Raw genomic sequence first — 24,619 nt, 5'->3', positions numbered from 1 at the left:
TCAAACCTTGGCAGTACGCAATACTTAAAACGCTGTGAATTTAGTGGAAGCATGTATATATACACACACTTACTGAGTACACAGCTTAAAACCCTGGCACTTTTTTTTCCCATCCAACAGAGAAAGTCATGAGAGGAATCAAATGGCTGTCAAAGCAGATGTCATACTGAAACATATCTTCTGTATTCAACTATCAACTGTAAATGTCTCCATTGATCATATTACGTTCAAGACTACAATCACAAAGGAAAATGAATCTCTGAATTATTGCTGTTTAATTTTTACCTGGAACAGTTTTCTTATATTAACACAACACCATAGAAATATTCCAAAATGGCACACCAACCAGTAAAGTTCCAACATGCATTTACTTCCAGAATGCTACAACTAAGCTATATAAATAATATATTTTTTTCCCCTGAACCCTCAGAGTGTTGGGGATGATAAACGGCATGTGTGCTACACATGCAAATCTTAAATGCCTAATTTAAAATAAAGTAATGGCCTTGTTTCCTTTTGGCAAAGGAAAAGCTCTGGGATAGAGAGGAAAAGGCTTCACATTGCTGCTACTACTATTACTACTGCTGCTGCTGCTGCTGCTGCCGCCACTACTACTTCTACTACTGCTACTACTATTAATAGTATTATGCACAAGGATATTTCTGCAATAGCAATTACCATGCCCATCTTAAATAGTACTGGCTGTAACGTGACCCAAGTACAGTGAGAAGACCTGTGTGTGAATATAGCAAGGAATTTACTTTTGACAACCATGACGAGACATTGTTAGAAAGTGCTTGTGAACCCAAACCTCATGACAGGCAAAAGGAAAGAACAGGGATAAATGCTAATAGCATATAAGAATATAGATATAAGAATAGGGACTTTCTATTTTTCATTTTAGCTTGTGATCTCAGTTTGTGATCTCAGTTTATATTTAAATCTATATCCTAGTTTGAGTCAATTATAGTATGTAATTTAGAGCTGAAGAGTTACCATATGAGGGGAGACATGAAAGTAGGATTAGACAGTTTGTTAGCTGACATGGCTTGAGTGAAAACATTAGCAGCTAAGGTATAAAACATCAAAATATATATGCATTAGAATGCTTAGAGATAAATCTGCCTGAGGATTTAGTTAGAGAACTCTTCAAAATAGAACATCTCAAATGTTCAATATCGATCTTGTTTTTATTAAACAATTTGGTTTCTATGATAAAAAAGTATCAGTATGTGTTTGCTGGAATGGTACTCTTAAGAATGTGAAATTTATATCTTCTTGTTATTACATGTGATATTTCACATAGTAACTTTAGTCACATTTATGTGACCATGCAGAATATTACCCTAATTAAACCAGAGATACTTAACTGTCTCTTCTTTATATTACTGTTTGTAAAAGAAATCAGATTCAGATCTTTGTTAAACCTGCTGCTAATACCTGAGTCTTTGAAGTCAGCTTGAGTTTGACTCAGTAACCCATAGTCAGCCACAGGTAGGGAGGTGACTATGGTGTATTTGCAGGTAAAATATGTCAAAGAACCTTCTCCCTGGGTTGAGTTTCCTGGATGTTGAATGCTTTGTGCCCAGATAGATCACACAGCTTCAGACTAGCCTAGAAGACATCAAGACATGTTCTACCAAGATAGGCAAGCATGGAAGGATTTTCCAAAAGATCTGGAGAAAGGATTAAAAAATTACTTGTAAAATTCTGGTAGATGTGAGGAGCATCTTTCAGCAACACCCATTGCTGAACTGACTGTCCGTGCATGTTCAACAAAAGGAAATTGCCAGGTAGTTCCAAATTTCCAATAACAAAATGTCATCTTTTCTGGCTTCAGATTTAATGAGTGGTTCTTCCATGAATTAAATCCTGGATTGTCTTGTTATACTTGGTGATGCATTTGTTTGTACATGTTGTTCCTTTTGTTTGTTTGTTTTTTTGTTTCAAGCAGCAAATTGTTACTGTATTTCTTTCCATATGGAGCTGAATTTCAGTGCCGCTGAAATAATCACAATGCAGCCACCGTCTAAATCTGCAGCATTCACAGTGTCCCTTGCATACCCTGATTCAGTCAGTTACAATTGCATCCAGCACCTCAATAGTTTGCAATGTGCTTTGGAGCCAGAGGAATAGCAACATATGAATATATGTACTCATCATATCATTTCTAAATTAGTGTGAGGGAATATAAATTCAAATAAAAATATTTTTTTTAGGCTGAACACAGAAGGAATTTAAGCTTGACTGAAAAAGGTAGAGGTTTAATTATATTTTCAGAAATCTAACTCATTCTATTTTAAAGTTCAACCAGTTTAAATATTGCAGTATGAAACCAACCATCAAAAATAGATGAATTGATAATGATTGATTTTCTGTGCTTTTATAGCAACTCACAGACACATGAATCATTGCTCTTTGCTCATGTTACAAGCATACAATGGTAATCATTACATACAGGCCTCAGAGGCTGATTAACACATTTCCATGGAACTTAATCTCTTCTGCAGAAAGCAAGCTGTTAGAGTCAATTACTTTGAGTCTGTAGAAACTATTTTATTTTTAAAATCTGGGTGTAAAGTTTAAGACTCCTTACTAATATACTAATCTGAACTGCTCAGAAATCTTTCCATTGTTGAGCAGAAGGTGTGACTATAGAACTACACTGTAGTCTATACAACATAGTATTACACTATGGTCACAAAACATCAAAATAGACTTAAAAGAGTACATTATGCTGCTCCTGGAGTGGGGCAGAAATCTTCAAATGAAACTTTTTTTTTTTTTTTAATCAAAAACAAAACAAAACAACAACAACAAAAACAAAACTAAGAGAAACCATAATTTTTGCAGAAATGCATCTGTTTAGATGACAAAACCAACAACAGTTACAATGGTTGACTTCAGGCCCTAGCTGGAATATCTGGTAAAAGAGTCCACCTGAAAACAAACACTGTGTAAGACCAAAGAGCCAGGTAGAGGGTTCTTTGCTCATTTAATCAAGTAGGGTGATCTAATCTCCAAAATTTTGCCTCAAACCAGACAGAGCGGAGACCTGTCTGGGGCTGCAGATAACCTTACATGAGTCCTCCACCCACTGTGGAGCTCACTATAACCATCTAACAAGTGAACTCTCTGACTCTTTTTGTCTTGTGAAACTTGGCTTCATCCTGATAGGAGAGAAAAAAAATAAAAGGACCTGGAAATTTTTCACCAAATGACATTCCTGTTTTCTGAATAGTTGTGGTGCTTCCCTGAATGTCTTAATCACATTTTGGTTTACAGGGAGATCACAAAATCACAGAACTTTTGGCCTGAACAGATCTCATGAGTTTGTCCTGTCTACTTACTGCCTTAGACAACATCAACTGTCTTTGTTGTTTCTGACAGATGTTGGAAATGTTCCTAAACATTTCTGCTGCTTGGAGAGCCCACAGACTCCATAGGATTTTCCCTCACACTTTTAACCCCCTTTTCCATGTTGTAGCTTAAGAACATTATTTCTTTTCCTGTGACTAGCCAACAAACATATTTAAAATAATTTAGGTTGTTTCTTTCATGTTAATATTCCTGGCATAAAAAGTAGCCCATCAACTTTTCTCTACCAGCTAAATCCTAGTTTGGGTCATGTATTAGGTCTTTCATTGGAGTAAAGCCATTTCTGATTTGTAACAGACAGATGCACTGTTACACTTTTTCTCTCTTGACTCTGGTGTGCATAACTTTGCCCCAATACCTTTTTAAGCTTCTGTCCTATACTTACCTGGAGGAATTTGCTACCTCACCCCAGTCCTAATTTAAAATATTCCTCATTGCATTTGGAAGTGTGCAAAGCTGCTCTTGTCTTCTTTTGGGGGAGTCCACCCTCTCTCAGTAGTTCACAGAATATCATCCATGCTTACAAAAAGCAAAGCTCTGCTGCTGTCATTATTACACAGCCATATTTATCCCTGTTTTTTTATCCCTGGCTTTTATCCCTGTTTGATCCCTGATTTTCTTTTAATTTATTTATTTATTTTATTTATTTATTTATTTTGTGGGAGGGCTGGTGAGAGTAACCCCTGCCACTGCCAGAACATGGTAGTCACTTATGGTCTGCTTAGGCTCACCCCAGTGTACAAGGAGCCCAGATGTGCCTCTTGAAGCTGTCGGTAACATTTTGAACAGCAATACTCGGGGCTAGGAGACAGATGGTTCCCTTCACTGCCACCAGGGGGAAGTCACTAACTACTTTTACATTTTGTTTTCTGCCCGAGAGTAAAGGTTGTGAGGCTCCAGTTATTTCAGATTTGTGCCTTTTCCCCTTGGCCTTTGGCATTGTATCTCCCTATACTACCCCAGCTGCATATTTATTTCTGGGGATGAGGAATAGCAGCTTTTCTCCAAAGGGGCGCTCTGCCTGTGGAGTAGCTGCTACGAAGTGGTGTGACTACAGCTCTGCCCAAACCTTTCCTTTTGTGGATAACTTTTACACTTGGCTCTAACTTTAAATGGTGACCTAGAAGGTCTGCAGCATCTCTTTTCAAATGGACTTGACTGTGTGTTTTTGTCTTCTGCTTGGGGGAAGACAAGGATCAAGAGCTTGGTTCTTACCTTTTATCCACAGACCATGTACAGCTCCCATATTACAGAGCATTTGGCCAGGAAAATACAAATACTTGTGTGTGTTCACAAAATGCTATTAATGAAACATTGCCACTTCAAAGTTTAAATAGCAAAATTAGGATGTATAAAACAAGTACTAGCTTACATAAATTCATAGTTTTTTTTTTTCCTTGTCTTTCTCACATCACATATGTCTTCACAGCATTCTTAGACACATCAACAGTATTGATTTATGTCAAAACCAGGAGATTAAGCTAGCTAAATAACACTGACAATGAATTTAAGATATTTGTGAAGACAAATAAGAAAATTTACTTCATAATATTTACAAAGGTCCATCATTTCTTGATCATGACTGTTCAAATAGTTATGAAGTTATTCATGAGAATGTTTCACACATAATTATAACTTGTCTGGCAATTCATCTCAAAAAATATTTTTACAATTTACTGTTTTTTAAGTGAGCAGTTTTACCTATTCACTCAAAAAGCAGATCAGGTAGTATATGATTGATTAGTCACACTCCACTGTGAATCAAGAAACACAAAAGCTGAAATGAGTTTGCAGCAATCATTTGAAAGTTAAACACAAAATATATGAAGATATTGGCCTACAGGAAAAAAAGTATTTGCTCACACACACACACAGCTGATTTTTTGGTGTGATGTGGTCATTATTAATAATTAAATTTACTCTTTTGCCGTATTGCATTTTTCATGTTAATATGGGATTTGAGATTAGCACTTCTAATCTCTTTTGCAGTTTATCATTTTTCTAATTTTTCATTTTTTTCAGTACTGATATAAAATACCAAGTATTTGTAAAATGATCACCTAATAAAAACAAAAGTTTGTGATTCTTAATTGAGACAAAACAGGCATTTGAGGGAAGATATTTTTCTGTTGTTATTGATACTTGAGAATAGATAGAACAGGAACATCTGCTTGATTGTTGTGGCAGTGTTTTCACAATGGAAGTATATATAGTTTTATTTATTAAAAGGACATAATTTTCAGAATAATACAGAAAGAGTAAAATGAAGTTCGGAAAACTTTTTTTTTTTTTTTTTCATCTTGTTCAGAATTCTCTGTTGTCTTGGAGATCTAACCTCATGACAAAATTTTCTGCAAAAGTAGGTAGGGGTTCACCCTTTTCAGCAGTTAGGTTTTGTGGAAAAAAAAAAAGACTTGTTATGTCATACAGTACAGCTTCTCTGGGTCTGTTGTGCCATTTATATAAACCACATGCTGGGTTATTCTCAAACACTAAAAGCTGGTATGCAAAATATTAAAGTTCTGAAGGCAAACAGATAGGTTACGGGGACTGTTATTACAGTGTTTATACAGCTAATGTTTCTAAATTAATCTATTTGAAACAAAGCTTTTAGGCATATATATAACTGCACCTACATGAATAACTTAAGGCTGTGAAGCCTGTATGCATGCAGAACAGTAGCTGATTCATTTCAAGCTTTAAAACAGAGTTTTAGGACCGACAGGTTCCCAGTGGTCATGGAGTGCTCAAGCCAAGCTGTTCGGACACATTCCTCAAAGCTTCAGCAAGGAGGCCAGCCACACCACAGCCTGGCAGCCCAGGGTTGAACAACATGCAAACCAATTCCAAAAGGTAAAGATGGCCCTTGTTCTCTCTGCATTGACCAGCAGAGTATCAATGAAACAGAGACAAGGACACATACAGGAGAGCTTTTTTGGATAGTTCACTCGCTTGAACATTGTCTATATTTTTCTAAATATTGTCTATATTTTTCTGCTTGATATCATTACTATTATGTGAGTTGGCTGGATGAATATTTTGCAGTAAACCTTAGGAGTAAGTCCTTTCTCAATGTGAAATACACCAAAGTCTTTAGCATAGCAATTTCTTCTAGAATTACCTCAGTTTCTGATCCAGAGGAAATGAACAATAAGATTTCTTATGTGACTGCAACACTTAGGACAAATTCTGGTGTAAGCACAGTAATTAATATTTGTCTTTAATCAATTTTACTTCAGTTATGCCTCTTTTTGAGGGCTGCAAAAATAAATAGGTACTATAGTCAATCTTGATTGTTAGTTTTAATGAGTCACTCATATTGTTTGCATAACAAGTCACATAATTGTTTTTCTGTTTATCAGCATCTTGTCATGTCTTTTCAAAGCAGCAAAGAATATAAATATTTTTTCAGGCAATGCAAGTGGATAATTTCCAGTGACAGTGTGACGTGCGCACAGTGCTCTTGCTTTGCTTTCTGTCAGTGACTTAATCCATGTGTTTTAAATGAGCTGTTATTTGCAATGATTCTGACTACGGGGAATAAATACCAGGAGCAAATATGTTTGGCATCATATCGTTGTGATTTAAACTAAGATTGCCATGACTTTGTTACATTCTTGTGGTTTCCATCCTTTGAGCTTAACATGATCTGAAATTTCCCTGCCAAAAAAACAAACAAACAAACAAAAAAAAACATAAGCTGGAAGGGTAGGTCAAGGCAGGGCAGGACAGAGAAGGTAGCTCAATTTTGTAAGCCAAAAGTCTAGATAACAAATGGAAGTATACAATATCATTCCGCCATAAACTATAAGAACTACACAGAGGTCTTTCTTTCATAGTTCTTTATTGAATAGTGTAGGAGAGAGCTGAGAGCTGCTGAGATCCTGATGGAAAGGTTGTTATAACTCCTTGGGCGGGGAAGAATGCAGGAACAATGCAGCCAGCTCTGTGGCTCAGAGAGGCTGGGTGGGGATTGCAGCTTCTGGACATTTCACACAAAAAATGTGTCCAGATAGATGTCCAAACTTCTCCACATTTAGTATTTTGAGCTAAAGCTGAATTGTGGGAGATTCTGGGTCTCCCTAAGGCTGTCTGGATGTCTGGGAGACCAGCAAGACACAACTGGGCAGGTTCTGCTGGTGGTGCATGGTGGTGACTCTCCACTTGACAAATAGTTGAAGAGGAATACTCCTGGAAGCCCATGCAGACTGTGCGCTATCTGCGTGTCTCTTGATAGGGTGGTAGAGGAGAATGAAATGTCTTTAAAGCTCATTCACTGCCAAACTGGAAAAGCTGACTGCACAAAGCAAACTCCAGATGATCCAGAAATGGTCACGCTGGGTATATATTATTTTCTTATGTTTTCCCTGGCATAATCAGATAAAGACAGCATGGAACAGGAGCTGTACTTTGCTGCAGCTAACCAGCAGCTCAGAAAGCTCTGAACTACTTCCCACAAAAGGCCAGGTCAGGCAGCCTAGTAATGAGAAGAGATATCTTCTTCTGTTCCTTTCCTGTCTCTCTGAGATGAATACCAACTCTCTGGGTCTTAATATACTCGTAAGGCCTTAGAAAACTTCTAGTATTTGTACTGAAAAAGTAATAATACACAAACAGAAAGTTTACTTGATTGAATAAAATCACAGGGGAAAAAAAAACAACACATCAAAACAAAACAAAAGAATAAAACAACAAAAAAACAAATATAAGGTATTTTCCTATGTTGAAGGTTAATGACCTTAAAATTCTGCTTCAATATCTGAGTGCAATAAAACTCATTTTATGAGTAGAAACTGCTAGATCACTTCTAAATTTTTGTTATTAAATTTGACAGCATTATTGCCTTTCAAAATGTTCAACACCTGACCTGTCCTTTACAGCAAAAGACTCGTATATTTATTTTAAGTATTGCATGACAAATGGAGTGAAATTTATGTTGTGCCCTCCACACATTGTCCTGGAGTTGAAATGAGAAAACACAATGGAGGAATGCAGTTTATTTAAACTACACATTTATTAATTGAACTTCTCTGGCCATTGTGCAGCAGTAGTTCTCATATTTGGGATCAATATGAAGCTGTTTATTCTCCCTAAAGAATTGCTGTTTCCCCTTTCTCTGACTGGGTCCCAGCCCACTGCAGGGTTTCTAACACTTTTCTTTAAACAGGCACAATGCAACACCCTAGATTGATCGAGGGATCTCTTCCTCCTAATCTACTTCCAGCTCAAATTTACGAGGAGGTTGAGCCCCTTCTGGAAGATGAAACTATACAATATCTGTGAAACCTTGCATAGCAGCAACTTTCTCATCTCTCCTTCGTCAGTGTTACATGCAGCAGAGAATCCTCTTACTGCTGAGGCACCTCAGCGATACAGACTCCCTGAAAGAAGATCAGAGTAATGTCTTTGATAGGTCCCAAAAACCATGGCTGTATGTTAAGCTGAAGGCTGAATTCTTTACTTGTGTGTGAAAAGGTTTTAGGATGCTAAACAGCACTGAAGGGCTTTCTCAAAGACCAACAGAAACCAATAAGGTACCATGCATCCAATGGCTGAAGTTGTGCTGAACCCCTATTGCAAATCCAAAAAAGAGACAGTGCTTAAAGGAGCATTTTTTTAATGATGATTATTATTATTTATCTAGAGAGGCTTCTAACGTTTAAGCTTGTGACATTTACATCTCTGTTCCGGTGATGAAGTTCTACTACTAAAATACTTTGAACAAAAATTGCCTCACTTCAGCATGCAGGGGAGTTTGCAAGGTGGTTATTTACCGTGAATGTGTTCTTATATGCTTTTTCTGTATCAGAATGTTGCTCTTGTTTCTTACAATCAGATTTTAAATAAGTAAGGCATGACGAAGTAGCCAAAGATTGGTCTCCTAAAAGTCCAATCAGTATGAGATGTTATTTTAAACCGATCAAACTTGTATCTAATATTTCCTGTTTACTATATCTATGAAGAAAACTGCACCTGCATAAATTAAATATAAAAGGAATATGACCTGCATACTAAACCCAGTAATGCTCATGTTCCAAGATGCAATTCCAATCAAGGAGCAATGACAGTTGCATTGGCAATGGAATGCTCATCTTTTAAAATACTGTATTGCAATTCCCATAGGCTTGTCAGTGGCTAACTGCACTCATCTGGAATGCTGACACAGAGTCTGCTGTCAGCCATCTTTCCTAATAAGGTAAATCGCACAGCATTTGGTCAATCAAACTAAATTCAGGAATGATCTCCAGCTTGAGTTCCTTTTGCCAAAGGACACTAGCAAACCACAGGTTAAAGTTCACATCCACCCATCCTATATTGATGATCCAAGAAGAAACACAATCAGGATATATTGGTCACCTCTGACAAAAACTATATTATTATTTTAAAATGACACTTTTCTTTAAAACAGTTGTCTATATGATATATGAGAAACGTTATCTGAAACAGCTGAGAAATAGTCTCAGTGGCATTTAAGAGCCTTTTTCCTTTTTCTTTTCATTCTTTCTTTTTTTTTTCTTTTTTTTCTTAATTTCTTAGGTGTAGTAATAAGCAATCTAGTTTGCTATAAGCAATAAGCATTTAGTTTGATTGTTAAAAACAAGAAGGAAAGAGCATTACTTCTGCATAAGGCTTGTTTTTGTAAGTCTGTCTCACTGGTTCTCTGGTATTTCTTGAAATTATTACAAAACACAATGCAAAAAGGTGCATGGTATGTTCTTTTAAAAAAATTTACTGGTGGTTTATATTTATGTAAAGAGTATAAGCAGGTGAGAATACGAGAATACGAGCATATGAGAATAAATATGAGAATATTCTATGAGAATATACCAATATACAAAATGCAGCTTTGTGTAGAAATAAAAGGTTCAAATTTGGATCATACATGGCATATACATGGGTAGGAGAGGTACAACTTCATTGGGATAAATGCAGATGCATGACAATATGAGCTAGACTTTTCTCTGGCTCCCTTCAGCTTACTCACTGCCTCTCTCTCTAACTATCTACTGCTATAGTGCCATGCAGAATCATCCTACGTATGAATTTTCCATATAAAAATCAATGTAAATGTGAAGCTCATTAAAGAGCCATTCAAAATCTCTTAGCCTTCTTCATTTTGAAAGGAAAAGTTTCTCATTGGCTGGTTTTGAATTTTTATAAAACATTACTTTCCCTGCAAGGATTTATAAATGAGGGCCTTTAGCATATCAGGCATCTTTTGTATGGTTTTGTTGTTGTTGTTTTGTTTTTGTCAAAGAGAAATGTTTTCTGCAATGTCCTGACTTGTGAGACTAGTTTATCTTCTCCAGGAGCCGATGAATGTGTTCAGGTTCAGGTCAGACTGCTCCATTTCTAGCTCCAGCATGGTTTCTGCCAGTATCACCCCAAAACAGAACTACTAAAGGCACTCACATGTAAAACTATACTCTTTGCTCTGTCTCAGCCTTGTCAAATTATATGCTTCCTACTGTATGATACTGTGGTTGTCTTTGGAATTTTGAAGAATTATACGTGTGTTTAATAATTCAAGCCAGAAATAGCTGTCTGGGTATTCAGTTAAATAAATCATGCATGATAAAGTACAAAATATTTTTAGTACTTTCTTTACAGCTTTTATTCTGTAAGCTGCTGAGTGTCTTCCTGTAATTGGTATACTCAAGAGAACTTTCTGAAAAGACATGGATAACTTCAGAAGAAGTCAAAAGAAGTCATGTGAATATGGAAATTAAGCATTTGTAGTACCTCTTTCTAGGATACTGTACCAAGACACTTATGGGATCCAAAACAAGACAAAGTGGTTCCTTTGTGTCATAGAAACACAAGGTTGGAAAGGACCTACAAGAACATCTAGTCCAACCATCCTCCTATCACAAATACTACCCACTATGCTACTAAATCATATCTCGCGGCACCTTGTCCAGGCACTTCTTGAGCACCGCGAGGGATGGTGACTCCACCACCCCCCTGGGCAGGCTGTTCCAGCGCCTGACCACTCTTTGAGAGAAAAAGTTTTCCTGATATCTAATCTAAATCTCCTCAGGTGCAACTTGTGGCCATTTCCTTGAGTCCTATCACTAGTTATCTGAGAGAAGAGGCCGACCCGCTCCTCGTCACAACCTCCCTTCAGGAAGTTGTAGAGTGATCTAAAGATCTAAATTAGTGTGCATGCATGTCCTCTTTTTGGTCATCAGCCAGTAGGACCTATTCAGTAGTGTGTTTCAGCTGGAACTATACTGTTATGTGGCATCAGGGAGCAGACAAGAGGGAAAAGGAGCAAATCCTTAGTACTTTGTTAGCCATCTGTTCAAAACATCATCTTTTTCTCCACTTTTGTGGGCTGCACCTGTGAGAAAGGCCCACCCTGGCCCTGTGAATGGATCTCTGCATGCACTTTGTTTTGCCAACGTAAATTCAAGTAGCTAAACGGAACCAAATCTTCAACTTTCCTCTGAAACAGAATTTCAGTGTTATGTGCAATCTGTTCTGATTTCTTTAGTGTGAAAATATATCTTATTGTTTCCTCTTCCAGGACAGATGCCAAGAGCAGACCACGTGGTCAAAGCTGCAGATGCACAGCTTCTTTTCCCACAGGGCTGAAATGTTAGGGCAGGTTCTCTTCCTTGATAACAGGAATCTGAGCGTTTTCAAATGCATGTGAGTGTCTCTTGGCTTTATGGACTATAATTAGAAAGATTAAGTAGCAGAAGAACTGAGAGTACCATCTAATATTCAGTTTACATAACTGTAGTATAACCTATGATTTCCTTTGAAATAATATGATACAACTGCCAGCTATGTAAATAGAGATTTGATTCATATTGTTCACTGTTAACCCTGCATAAAACAGACGTGCCAAAAACTGCGACAAATTTAACACCTGGAATATCTTAATAGTTAATCATTAAAACTCTGAAGAGAGCAATTCAAGGAAGAAATATACATGGATCTCTCAAAAAATCTATAGGAATTTGGCAAATATAAGACAAAATGTGTTTCTTATGATCAGACAACAAAAAATGCATCCTTAACCAACTTTTCCATAAATCCTTCATCTGTATTAATTTTGTCTATTATTGGTCAGAGTATTTCTTTGTTTTAAAAATTACTAAATACAGAATTGGATATCTCCTTTCCCATTTGTTTACATAGCTTGTGGTTTCCTGTCATAGTTGGGAACTCAGTTCAACCTGGGAGGATGTTTCCAGTCCCTATCAATAGGCCAGCTGGGCTGCACTGGTCATTGGTGAATTCCTTGATGGTAGAGAACAGGGGAAACTTTTTGTAATGAATAGATAAGCACTATTAAGTCTTTATTAACTTCGTGATGATGATATGCAGTCATTTGCAGACCAGTGCACAATTGAAACTATACTGTAAGCAGGCAAGCACAAGGAAGTTGTGATGTACCATTGTCCCATGTGAATCCTGTATCACAAGATTATAGAATCATAGAATCAGAATCATAGAATGGCCTGGATTGGAAGGGACCTCAAAGATGAACTAATTCCAACCCCCATGCCATAGGCAGGGACACCTCCACTACATCTGGTTGCTCAGGGCCTCATCTAACCTGGTCTTGAACACCTCCAGGGTTGGGGTATTCACAACCTCTCTGGGCAACCTGTTCCAGTGCCTCACCACCCTCTGAGTTTGTCTATTGTAGTGATTTTTTTTTTTTAATTTTTGGTTGTTTTTTGATGGTGTAACTGATGTGTTCTATCTCTTGGGTGAACTTTCTAATCACAGAAATTTCCATTTTCTCTTTTTCCTTTTTCTCTTTTTCCCTTCTCCCTTATTTTCTTTCCTTTTGCACAATAAGTACTCCTCACTGGCTTGCCTGAAGCTATTCAAGGCAATCACTCTGTGTTACCTAAACTGCAGACAATGGAGGGAAGAGGCACAAAAAAGGAATATATATATTTCTCTGTTACAGTTTTCAGTACATATTTCCAGTAGTCAGTCTTACCCTCTTTTTCTTGCTTCCCTGGACAAGCCTTTTTGAGAGGTAAGGCGTTTGTCAAAGAACAAAAAAAGCAATACTCATACAGTTATATATATCACAAACAACCAGTCCAGACTGTGTGTAAATTAAGTATTATGAAGTGATCTTTCCAAATGTCTGATAATATTTAAAAATTCTTGGAAAAGCCCTGCTGACAGAAGGTTTATCTGCTGGTAAATCAAACTGAAAATCAGAAGATGATCAGTATGACCTGTTCAGCTGACCTATGCAGTATTCAGTTGATCCCATTTCTTTCTTCAGGAAAATGCTTCCACTAATTCAAATGTAGGTATAATTTAATGCACGAAACTTGCAGAGAGGTAAAAAGCAAGTAAAGGACAAATTGTACCAGGAAAATATGACCAATTTATTTGACGGCATTACAAAACTAATCGGATTGAAAAAATCCATTTGAGAGACTATTACATCAGAAGTGATATGACTCATAGTTTGTTTTTGTTTTGTTTTAATTTCATAGCATGTAGGTCAGAAGGGATCACTGGAACATCCAGGTCATACTTCTGTTTTTCAGGAGACTTTACATTTCACCCAAAGTCTTATGTGTTAAGCTCCTTACATTTTTTTTGTTGTTGTGTGCCTTCTGTCTGGCTGACATGTATTCAGAATTGCACTCAGTCTTGAACTGAAGAACAAAAAGAGAGTTTTTCCATCATCAGCCTTGGGAGTTGTCGTGGTTTCAGTTAGGATAGAATTAATTTTTCTCCTAGTATCTAGTAGGGTGCTATGTTTTGGATTAGGATGAGAAGAGCGCTGATAACATGCTGATGTTTTAATTGTTGCAGAGCAGTGCTTACACTAAGCCAAGGACTTTTCAGCTTTTCACTCTGTCCTGCCAGCAGGAAGGCTAGGGGTGCAGCAGGAGCTGGGAGGGGACAGACCCAGTACAGCTGACCCAAACTGTCCAAAGTGGTATTCCATACCATCTGACGTCATGCTGAACAATATATAGGGGTGGCTAGTGGGCTGTGTGTGTGGGGGGGGGGGGGGCAGGAGCGGCTGCTCAGGGATAGGCTGCATCACTTGTTTCGTACACATTGTTATTAGTATTATTAGTAGTACTGTTATCATTGTTATTACTATTTTCCTGTCTTAATAAACTGTCTTTATCTCAACCCAGAGGCTTCATTTTCCCATTTCTCTCACCCATCCCAGAAAGGGAGGGGGGAGGGGAGGGTGAGCGAACGGCTGCGTGGTGCTTAGCTGCCGGCCAGGTTAAACCAAAACAGTCCTTTTAGTCCCACACTCCATAGTGGTCCACTCGCCTGGTAGACATACAAGTTCTTCCTTGAAGGGATACCTTTCATTCACAGCTGACAGGAGACACCTCCAGAGGCTGTAAGGTGGTGCTCCATCTCCAATTGCTTTGTCAATGCCTGCATCTCTAGCAAGGGATCCCAGCCACCTAGCTTCCCTGCCCTCTAATTCCAGACAAATGGCTCCAGTGTACCAGCACCGGAGCAGCCAGGTGACAAGCTGCTCACCTATACAGCGACCAAAATCTTTTCGCACATCTCATAGCTCACGCTGGTATGGGTTTTGGGTAGTTACTCTTGTTTTTTCGACATCTTCATCTTCATCCTCCTGTTCCTCTGATGGCCCAGCCTTGTCTTCTCTATACTTAGCCTTAGCAGAATTTTCTCTGCGTTCAAAACGACCTGATTTTCTATACCATCTTTTGACCTTGTTTACAGGGGCAACTTGCACTTCTACAGCTCATTTCTCTGACCCAGCCACAGGGCCTGCCACACGGGTTGGGATACACACTGGGCCAGCCACAGGGGTTGAAACAACCGCTGGGCCCATCACAGGAGCTGGAACGACCACTGGGCCCATCACAGGAGCAGGAATGACCGCTGGGCCCATTATAGGGGTTGGAGCGGCCACAGGAGCTGGAGCGGCTGCGGGGTCCATTGTAGGGGTTGGAGTGGTTGATGGGCCTGTCACAGAACTTGGAGTGGCCACAGGGTCTGTCACTAGGTTTATAGTAGCACTGATTGCAGCTCGATAAGCATAGGCCAGACCCCAGCACACTGCAGTGATTTGTGTCTCTTTGGAATTGCCAGAGTGATGACACCTCTTTTTCAAGCATTCTAACAATTTTTTAGGATTTTGCAGTTGTTCAGGGGTGAATTTCCAAAACACTGGAGGTGCCCACTGCTCTAGAAACCTGCCCATATCCTCCCACACTCCCTGCCATTCATAGCCATCCCACCTCAGGACATCTCTGGATGGAATTCCTAAGTAGTTGTTTAACCTTAAACAAAATCTGAAGCACATTCAGAAGACATAACAATCAGAACATGCTGGTCTGAACATCCCAAGGATATTCAAAATCTTGAAGAACTATCGTAACTAGCTTGGAGGATAAGAGGGGGGCGAAGGAGAAAGGAAGAGTGAAAAAGTAGGAAAAAATATCTCCCCCTGTCCCCTCCATAGATTGGCTCCCTGAAAAGAAAAGGCAATAGGTGTAATTGTTGATAGTTTCCGAGATATGGTTTCCAAAGTATAGAGTCGACGACAGTGCTGAGTACAAATACCAGGTTAGTCTCATGACCAGCAATTTCATCATATCATAAGCCAGTGTTACACCACACAGTAACATAATGATCTTAAGCCAGGGCCTGGAAAGGATAAACAGCACAACAGGGAGCACATACAGTAAGTAACGTGCTATACAACTCAATTTGCAAAACAGGCACGGCAGACCTGAGATTAAAGCAATCAACATCGTGACTAGCAACTATTAAGCAGGTCTAGTACTTATACCAATTTTAGTTTAGCACACTCTGGTCAGATCTGTTGTTATCTCAACACTTTGTGCCCCATGTTGGGTGCCAAAATTGATGACCAATGCCCAGCCTATCCCCGAGCAGCTGCCCCCCCCCCCCCCCCCCCCCCCCAGCTAGCCACCCCTATATATTGTTTAGCATGACGTCCTTGGCTTAGCATAAGCACTGCTCTGCAACAATTAAAACATCAGTGTGTTATCAACACTCTTCTCATCCTAATCCAAAACGTCACCCTACCAGCTACTAGGAGGAAAATTGACTCTGTCCTAGCTGAAACCAGGACAGGAGTTCACCTCAATAGCTTGTCATTTTCACTTAAAAACAAAACAAAACAAAAAAATCAACTTTACTGGTTTTTTGACTTTAACTTTTCTTTGATGACATGTCATTTTGCCAGGTAGTCTTGCTCTACTGACATAAAGAGACTTCATCATCAGGTGTTTTCTTTTCATTAAGAAAATCCTGAAAACAGCACTTCACAGCCTTCCTTTCAATACACTGAAGAGCAGAGCTCTGCAGCTTTCTAACTACAGGTCCTCTTTTTTGAACTTGCAAGTAACTTCTGTGGTTCTTTTTTATATCTTTTCCCATTTTATTAGTTTATTTTTTTTTTAATGTAAGGTGGACAGGAAGGTAATATTCAATGTTGGTAATGCTACCATAATCTGGCCTTCAGAAAATAGTGAAAATCAACTTCATATTATACATTTAAATTTTGGTAAGGCACTTACTAAAGAGGCTGATACCAGTACTGTTTTATTTAGAAATGATTTAGAAAATCAGAATCAGAATTATTGATCAAACCTGAGACTTCAATTTCTGTTAGGAAAGTCTTGTTTCTACTTTCCAAGTTTTTTGATTTTTCTTTATAAACAATCTTTGATATTGTGCAACTTCTATTTTCACATACTGTTCTGAATCTGAAACCCAGGCTACTTTTCAGTAGGTTTCACAAGCTGTTTGCAAAACACATGGTAATGGTCCTCCTTCAACAGCTGAGTCTGACATCATGAAGCTTTGCAGCTATACAAAGTGTGAACTTGCCTGAAACCTCAATTTAAAACAAGTTGAACATTCAAAAAGGAAATGGTCTGGAACCACTTTGTTCTTTGTTTTTTCCACAATTCCTCTTATATCCGTGTCTAATGACAGAAGCTACTAAAGACCTTGAAGATAGCTCACAATGGAACACAGGAGCTACATAAGGTGACCTGTAGTAGTTTTGTCCAACCTAAATTGTTTTATAATTCTATAACTTAGATTCATTCTCTCTCCCTTTGAGTCAGACCTTCTTATCACACTTTCATAGAATTAAAAAAAAAAAGAAAAAAAGTTGTAGTTTACCTCAAATAGTAATGTACATTTTTATGTCTGCAGAGTGCTAAATTGTTTCAAACAGCGATGGTGATAATAATAATTATATAAATAATAATTTTTCTTTATTAGAATTACTGATAATGTCTGCTGCCTAAAAGAATCAAAGATAAAAGAAATCTTACAAACCTTTAGGTTAGTAATGTAATTGTTTGTATACTCTGATCTTTTATTAGTACAAACTCATCACAGAAAGAAGATGCATGTTCTCATATTTTCATTGCTCAGAATCCAGTTGTATATACTGCTAAGAACTAATTACAGAAAGAGAAGCCCATGAGATTAATTGAGATTTACTGTTTCAAACAAAGAGCTACAAGCTTTTATGGTATTCTATGTCAATATTATTTCCAGCATTTGAGGAGTTACTTGTAATTAAGATGTGTAATTTGTGTTATATCTCTTATATACCAGGGCAGTTTCTTCTGGTCGTTCATTTTCACTACATAGATTGGCAAATCCCTCGGTTTGGTTGATTGGCAAATCTCTAGATTTTTCTATATACCAATAGAAAATATTATCTATAAAATGATAAAGAAAAACTTTTATTTTCAGTATATCCATTTTTTGTTGTTCTTTCAAAAACACACTATAATGTGTGAAAGAAAATAATCCATTTAGTATGAGCCATTTCACTATTCACTTCAGCAATGACACGTCAGATTATTCTTTCACTTTAATGGGTATTCTCCATCCAGTATGTGTTTTCCATAAGCAATTTGTAAATCTTGGTAAAATACTACAGATTTATTTTTTTTTTCCAGTTAACTCCTTTGTTTAAATTTTCAAATATTATTATTATTTTTTTAATTTATATATATATATATATCTTTTGCCCAGAGATTAAACTCTTAAAAATATCCTCTGCATCTATGTTCATCCTCTCCATTTCAAATTATAACAGAACGTACATGAGAATTATATTTAGGAACAACAATAGTAACATCCTTGTTCAGGATGATTTCCCTAAACTTTGCCAGTCCAAACCAAGTTTTGGCTTTTTTTCTAGCATTTTAATAAAAGCTCCTTAAGCATTATATGTATCCTTCTGGAACATGGCCAAAATAAAATAGTTACCGGTTTCTTTAAAAACAGATCCAAGTTAATTTTAACAGCTGTAATTAATGCTTTCTTTTAAAATGAGCTTGTTAAAATTAACTTGGATCTGTGGCATTTTTGCCACATCCTACCAACAAAAGAACTCACTAGCTATATCTCAAATGAAGTCTATCTGAAAGATTACATCAAAGTAAAATGTGCAAGACTAAATGCTAACACCATAGTGAACATTCAAGACCAAATTAGGAATGGTTGAAAGGCACCAGTTTCATGAAGGTCACTGAGGTTCCAGTAATGAGCTTTACAAAACTGCTGAGATTAATAAAATTTGCCAGACCTCAAGCTAGACTCCTGCATTCCAAACTACCTATAAAACATTCACACATTACTGGAGAGCAACCCTTCAAAATAATTCCACATGTGTCTCTGGGTAGCAATTTGGACCTCATAAGTCTCCTTGTTTCAACTACTTCAACACTCCTACCGAAGACCTTAGCTGATCTAGAGGAACCTACAAATGTTCTAATCTAAGCACATGACAATTTCAGCACTGTAATGATCCCCAGTTTGTCCTCCTACAAGAAACTCTCTTTTCCAATTCATGGCAGGACTGGTCTGGGACAGTCCTGTTAAGTGGCACTAAATCAGGATGTATACCAGAACCAAAAGATGGGAGATTTGCACCTAGTCTACTGCAGCTCACACACTGCCCTTGCTCAGTGTACAGGGCTCCTGTGTCCAGAGATGAACTACACCATTGTCTCACTTTCTGGTACTTCCAACAGCTTTCATTGTTTAGTGCAAAATATCGTTGTGATATACACCTGCAGTTGTAAATTCACCGGGTAATCTGCTAAATACTTCCTCACATTTTCTTTAAAATCTGTCTTGAATTAATTTCTTCCAAGAACTGCGACATTCCTAAAGACATTTTAATAATATGGAAATTATCTACATTTTTAACAAAACCATACAAGGTCTTCTTTAAGTTTTTTTTTTTTTTTTTGTGACACCAAGAGTGTGTAGAGCTGTAGCCTTGTATGTTCATTTTCATATTGTCTTTCTTTGTAGCCCAGCTGTAAGTTAAAATGAGGTAATTTAAATGTCAGTGGAAAAGAACTAGACTCTTAAATTTCACCTCACACCTAAAATAAGTAAACAGCACAACCCTGAACTCACCTTGGAGTCAGTTCAGTCTCTAACTAGGAGAGGTAATCTCCCAAACGGTCACAGCTGAAGCACTTTTGAATACTTGTCTATGCACCAAGTTTCATCCTATTACAGAAAATGAAGGTTTCTGAAAGTTGAAAGGATTTATAGGACAGTGAATTTGCTTTGACTTAGATTTACTATTCACATGTTTCTCTACTTAATTATATTTTCCTCAAACTTATTTTTTCATTCAAAATTACTGGAAAACTGCATGTATCACCACAATTAAAATCCTTGTTTTAAAACCTTTCAACATTTTTTCCCATTTTCTAGTGCAGGTATAGTTTTGGAAATAGCTTCACCCACATGACAATGTGGAGCACAGGCACCCAATTCAAATTCAGATTGAATAACAGTTAATCACTAATTGAATAATTATTTGTGGTGGCAAATATTTTTCTCATTTTTTGCTGACAGAACTGCAAGGCTCCATATTAAATGGTGAGTGATTTCTTCCTCCCCGCCCCTCCCCTAGGTACAGCCTGAACCCAGAAGTTGGCTCCAAATACTCCCAAAGTGCTGCAGGAAGAAAAAACATATATCTGGATTCAAACCTTATTGCCAAAGTCAGTACCACTATCAGTCCAATCTTCTTTCTAAAAGAGATGTTCTAGCTCATGTCAGAGTTCTATTTTCACACATCATGACAGATGGTATAAATGCTTCACTTGCACCTGGTTTACTCTGTGTGGACCATATGTTCTGCTTTACTAAAGAAGTGTTGCTGGTCAAAGGAGAAGGTGGCCATATCCCACCTGTCACAATCTGGGTTAGGTAGGAACAGCTGGTGGGAAGCAAGGTGGCACCTTCCTGGGGAGCAGCCCACACGTTCACAGATGAGAGAAACTCCTGGGGCAGGAGAGAAGCTATGGGCTCAGCAAGTGGGGAGCTGGCAATGTGCATCAGGGCTGGGAAGGTCATGGGCAAGGTGTGGGCTGACCGCCAGTCTTTGGAGGTGCTTGGAAGAAATTTTCCTTGCAACTCAGCGTGAAGACACAACGAAGGAAGGTGCTGCAAGTCGCTGGGCTGAGAACAAGTTAAGGGTGAAAGGCTGGTCCTGAACGGTGGAGTATATAGAGGGGAAAGTGGTTTTCTATCCTGCTTGTGTGCCCAGCAGAGTTGAGCCTTTCCTTTTACAAGTTGGAGGGTAGTAAGGATTTAAAGCCAGTTTGGTAGCTTTTCATCAGTCATTATGGAAAAAAAAAAAAAGTGATGGATCAAACTTACAGCTCTGTCAGATGATTTCAAATAATTTTCTCAGCTAATCCTACCTTAATATAACCTGAAAAAGGAGGGACTATAGTCAGATAATGTTTTCTGGCATGAAATTCCCATTGTACTTCAACAATCCTAACTAGTCCAAATACTCATCAATGTTGTTTTTTTTTTCTTTTTTTTTTTCCTCACTATTTGTTTTTCTTCTACAAATAACTACAGTGTCATAGGTCTGCATAAATAATGTTACTGAAGACCAATCTCTTGTGTTATAGTCAAATAAGGTGATGTTAATCGTCCTCCTTCAACATCTGAGTCTGATATCATGGAGTTTTGCAGCTATACAAGGTGTGAACTTGCCTGAAACCTCAATTTAAAACAAGTTGAACATTCAAAAAGGACATAGTCTGAAAGCATTTTTCTTTGCTTTTTCCACAATTCCTCTCATATCCGTATCTAATGACAGAATTATGTCCATTTTAATATTGTCCTTCTTTCTGCTAAGCACACAGCCAAGTAACGAAAAGTATTGTCAAAAGGCCTTGAAGTAATTACAGGTAATGCTTTGTTTGAATAATGTGTTTAAACTTTATTAATACTGTTTATTTTCATATTAAACAAACAAAAACATATCAGTTGTAGATCATTTTTCTTTCATAAAATTTTCTCCTAATTCATGTCGAATATATATAAGATTAAGTTAAATTATTGATATTTTTATTCCTGAAGACAAAAATACTCCACAAAAAATAATTTATTAATAGTTATTCTCATCCTGCACAATAATAAGTCACAGGTGGGTGAAGTAAGACAACCAACTTATTTTTAATGAAAAAATTCCTTTAAAATTTCCATTAACTCAACATAGGAGTAAATTTGTATATAAGGTTTGTAATGATGGAAATAAAATATGTTATGAAAATCAGTGATAAATGCACAGCAACGTACAAAGAGAAAAAAAATAACTAAATATATCCTAATTAAATAAACTACTTGCACACACATATACACATGCATATTCAGTGACAAACTGAATTAGAGATTACTATTCAGGAAAAAAAGATCTGGGAGTTATAATTCATAGTTCTATGAATAGTGAGTAGCAGCCATGGAAGCAGACCAAGTAGTAGGAGTTAGAGAGAAGGGCTCTGAGTAAAAAAGAGAAAATTTCCTTATGTGACTGAGTCCAGAGTGCAGCCCTGTCTTGAACAGAGGGCCCTGTTCTGTTCTTCTCATCTGAGAAATGCTGAAGAAGAACTGAATAATATTCAGAGAAAAGAGACAAGTGTGACAAAGAGTTTTGAAAGCTGCTGTAAAAGGAGTGATTCAATAAAGTACATCTCTTATGCCAGGAAAGAGACAGCTGAGGCAAGGATATGGGAGAGGTCTGTAAAATCTCAGAGGGCACAGAAAGCGTGAACAGAAAACTTTTTCCTTGTTTTTCATAATATGCGAACTAGGAGACACCAAATCAGATTAACAGCTGTCAAGGTGTGAAACAAGACAACAGCAAGTATCAAAATGATGGAATTTGTTTCCTCAAGCCAATGTGAATGTCAAAACCCTTTTTTTTTTTTCTTTTTTTTTTTTTTCAAAATGAAAGTACAGTGATTTATGGAATAAATCCATCAAAGGCAGGCTAGAGGCCATCTAAACCTAAAAAGGACAATTTAAAGACAATTTAAAGCTATAATTACAGCTCTGGTGAATCATAGATGAATAGAAGTTAGTGTATTTTGGGGAAAATGATCTCCTACCCTTTGATACATGTCTATTACTGTTATTGATGGTGCCAATCAAGATGGACCTTAATATAGCCATTATCATGGAAAGTACAACTATGTGGTATCAAATTTGGAAACAGGAATTTCAAATAAATGACTCAACATTACAACCACATTGAACTATATTCAGAAAGAGATGGAGAAAACAATAACATAAATATCTGATTGAATTCAGACTCAATTTAACTGTGAATATTTTCTGAAATACTGAGATAATTTTGTTCTGGAAAGGCACACACTCTTTGGTATTATACTTCCTGAAAACCCTCCAAGTGTTCATTTTCTTTAAGCTTTAAAATGTAATGAAAAGCAACTTTTCTACTGTTTGTGATGAAAACAGGATTTTAAAAGATCATGTTATTGCCAAACTGACTCATGTTCACCCAGATAGAAACAGTAATGTGTACCCACTTGATCAGTCCTAAATAAATAATTCAACCCAAGGTATGTACATCAAGAGTCATCTATTTAGTGAATTACTACATAATTTTATGAAAAAAACAATAAGATTCTACAGTCCACTTCTGGATACTGAGTGTAAATAAACTCAGATTTCAACACTGAAAGTATTAGAGCCACGTATAAGTCCATGATCTGTAATCTCTTGAATTCTGAGTTCAGTTTTGTCGAATAGTATGGTGTAGCAGAAACATGAAAATACAGAACAGAGTTATATTAGAAATTAAAAGAGAAAGAGAAGAACTTCACAAAACAGTAAAAGATGAACATTGTGTAGGAATGACATTTCAGAAGATAGGTAGATAGACGAATTTATCAGTCTGAATGGTATAGATTACTAGGAATCCCCAAATCAGCAAAACTATGCCAAAAATCTGTAGCCTTGTAGCTCAGTAAATATGGTGTTGCCATGGCTTGTAACAGGCCATGGATTTTTGTAAATCTCTTGATAGAATATATATATTGCATTCTTAGTTAATTTAATGTTCTTCTTCATTGAAAATATTTTAAAGCACATTTCTCTTTATTCTTTCTCTAATACTGTGGCTATTTGTCCTACTGGGAAAGATACCCTCCTCCCTTTCCCTTCCCCCTTCTCTTTTTCTCTTTCTCTTTTCTCCTTTCCCTTTCCCCTTTCCCTTTTCCTTTTCCCCCTTTCTCTTTCCCCTTTCCCCCTCACCCCTTCCACCTCCCTTAATAACAGGTGATGTTCCAGATAAAGACATTATCAAGCTATTTAAGTACTCAAATTTTTGTTATTCTCTTTAATTTTCTTCTGTGTGCATCAAAATTGTAATCACCTATTCTAAATTGATATGACTTCATGAAGATCTTGAAATAAGAATTAACTTCTGACACTTTGACAGTTTTTGTAGAACGCCAGCTGTCTTGTAAGCCTTTTAAATTATATGAATATATGCAAGATAGAATAGAAATGACCTATTTTGCGTTGTTTGTTTCAGTTTGCTTCTTGTTATTATTATGAGAATAAAACTTGGCAGCAGCATGAGGAGCTTTTGCTTCTTTTTCTATGGTGTAATGAGAGAAATAAGACCCTGGTGAAAGATAAAGATGTTTTAACACTTTTGAAACTAAGAACGCTTGTGCCAACATTGCATGAACCCTCAAAATACATACAAGTTTGGATAATGAAACTACTAAAAGTTAGATCAAAATGGATTGAATCAGTTTTAAACTTGGCCAAAACAAACTGACTAGTTTCAATGATTTTTACCAAATAATGGACAAAAGGATTCTTGAAAGAGTCCTTGAAACCTAGAACAGAGGGCAAATGTTAGAATTAGGGTCCCACATTCTCCCCCTTA

At 37.2% G+C, this 24,619-nt stretch overlaps 1 long non-coding RNA gene across 1 annotated transcript in view; it reads right to left on the bottom strand.

Moving 5' to 3' along the window:
- Positions 1 to 24,619, bottom strand: part of LOC136790493 (uncharacterized) — a 34,622-nt gene that overhangs the window by 3,629 nt on the left and 6,374 nt on the right. The gene's annotated exons all lie outside the window — the stretch shown is intronic.

The sequence above is a fragment of the Anser cygnoides genome, chromosome 3 (assembly GCF_040182565.1).
Source record: "Anser cygnoides isolate HZ-2024a breed goose chromosome 3, Taihu_goose_T2T_genome, whole genome shotgun sequence".
NCBI classification, from domain to species: Eukaryota; Metazoa; Chordata; class Aves; order Anseriformes; family Anatidae; genus Anser; species Anser cygnoides.
Note: the sequence above shows the minus strand (reverse complement) of the source record. Positions and strands in the feature narration are given on the sequence as shown.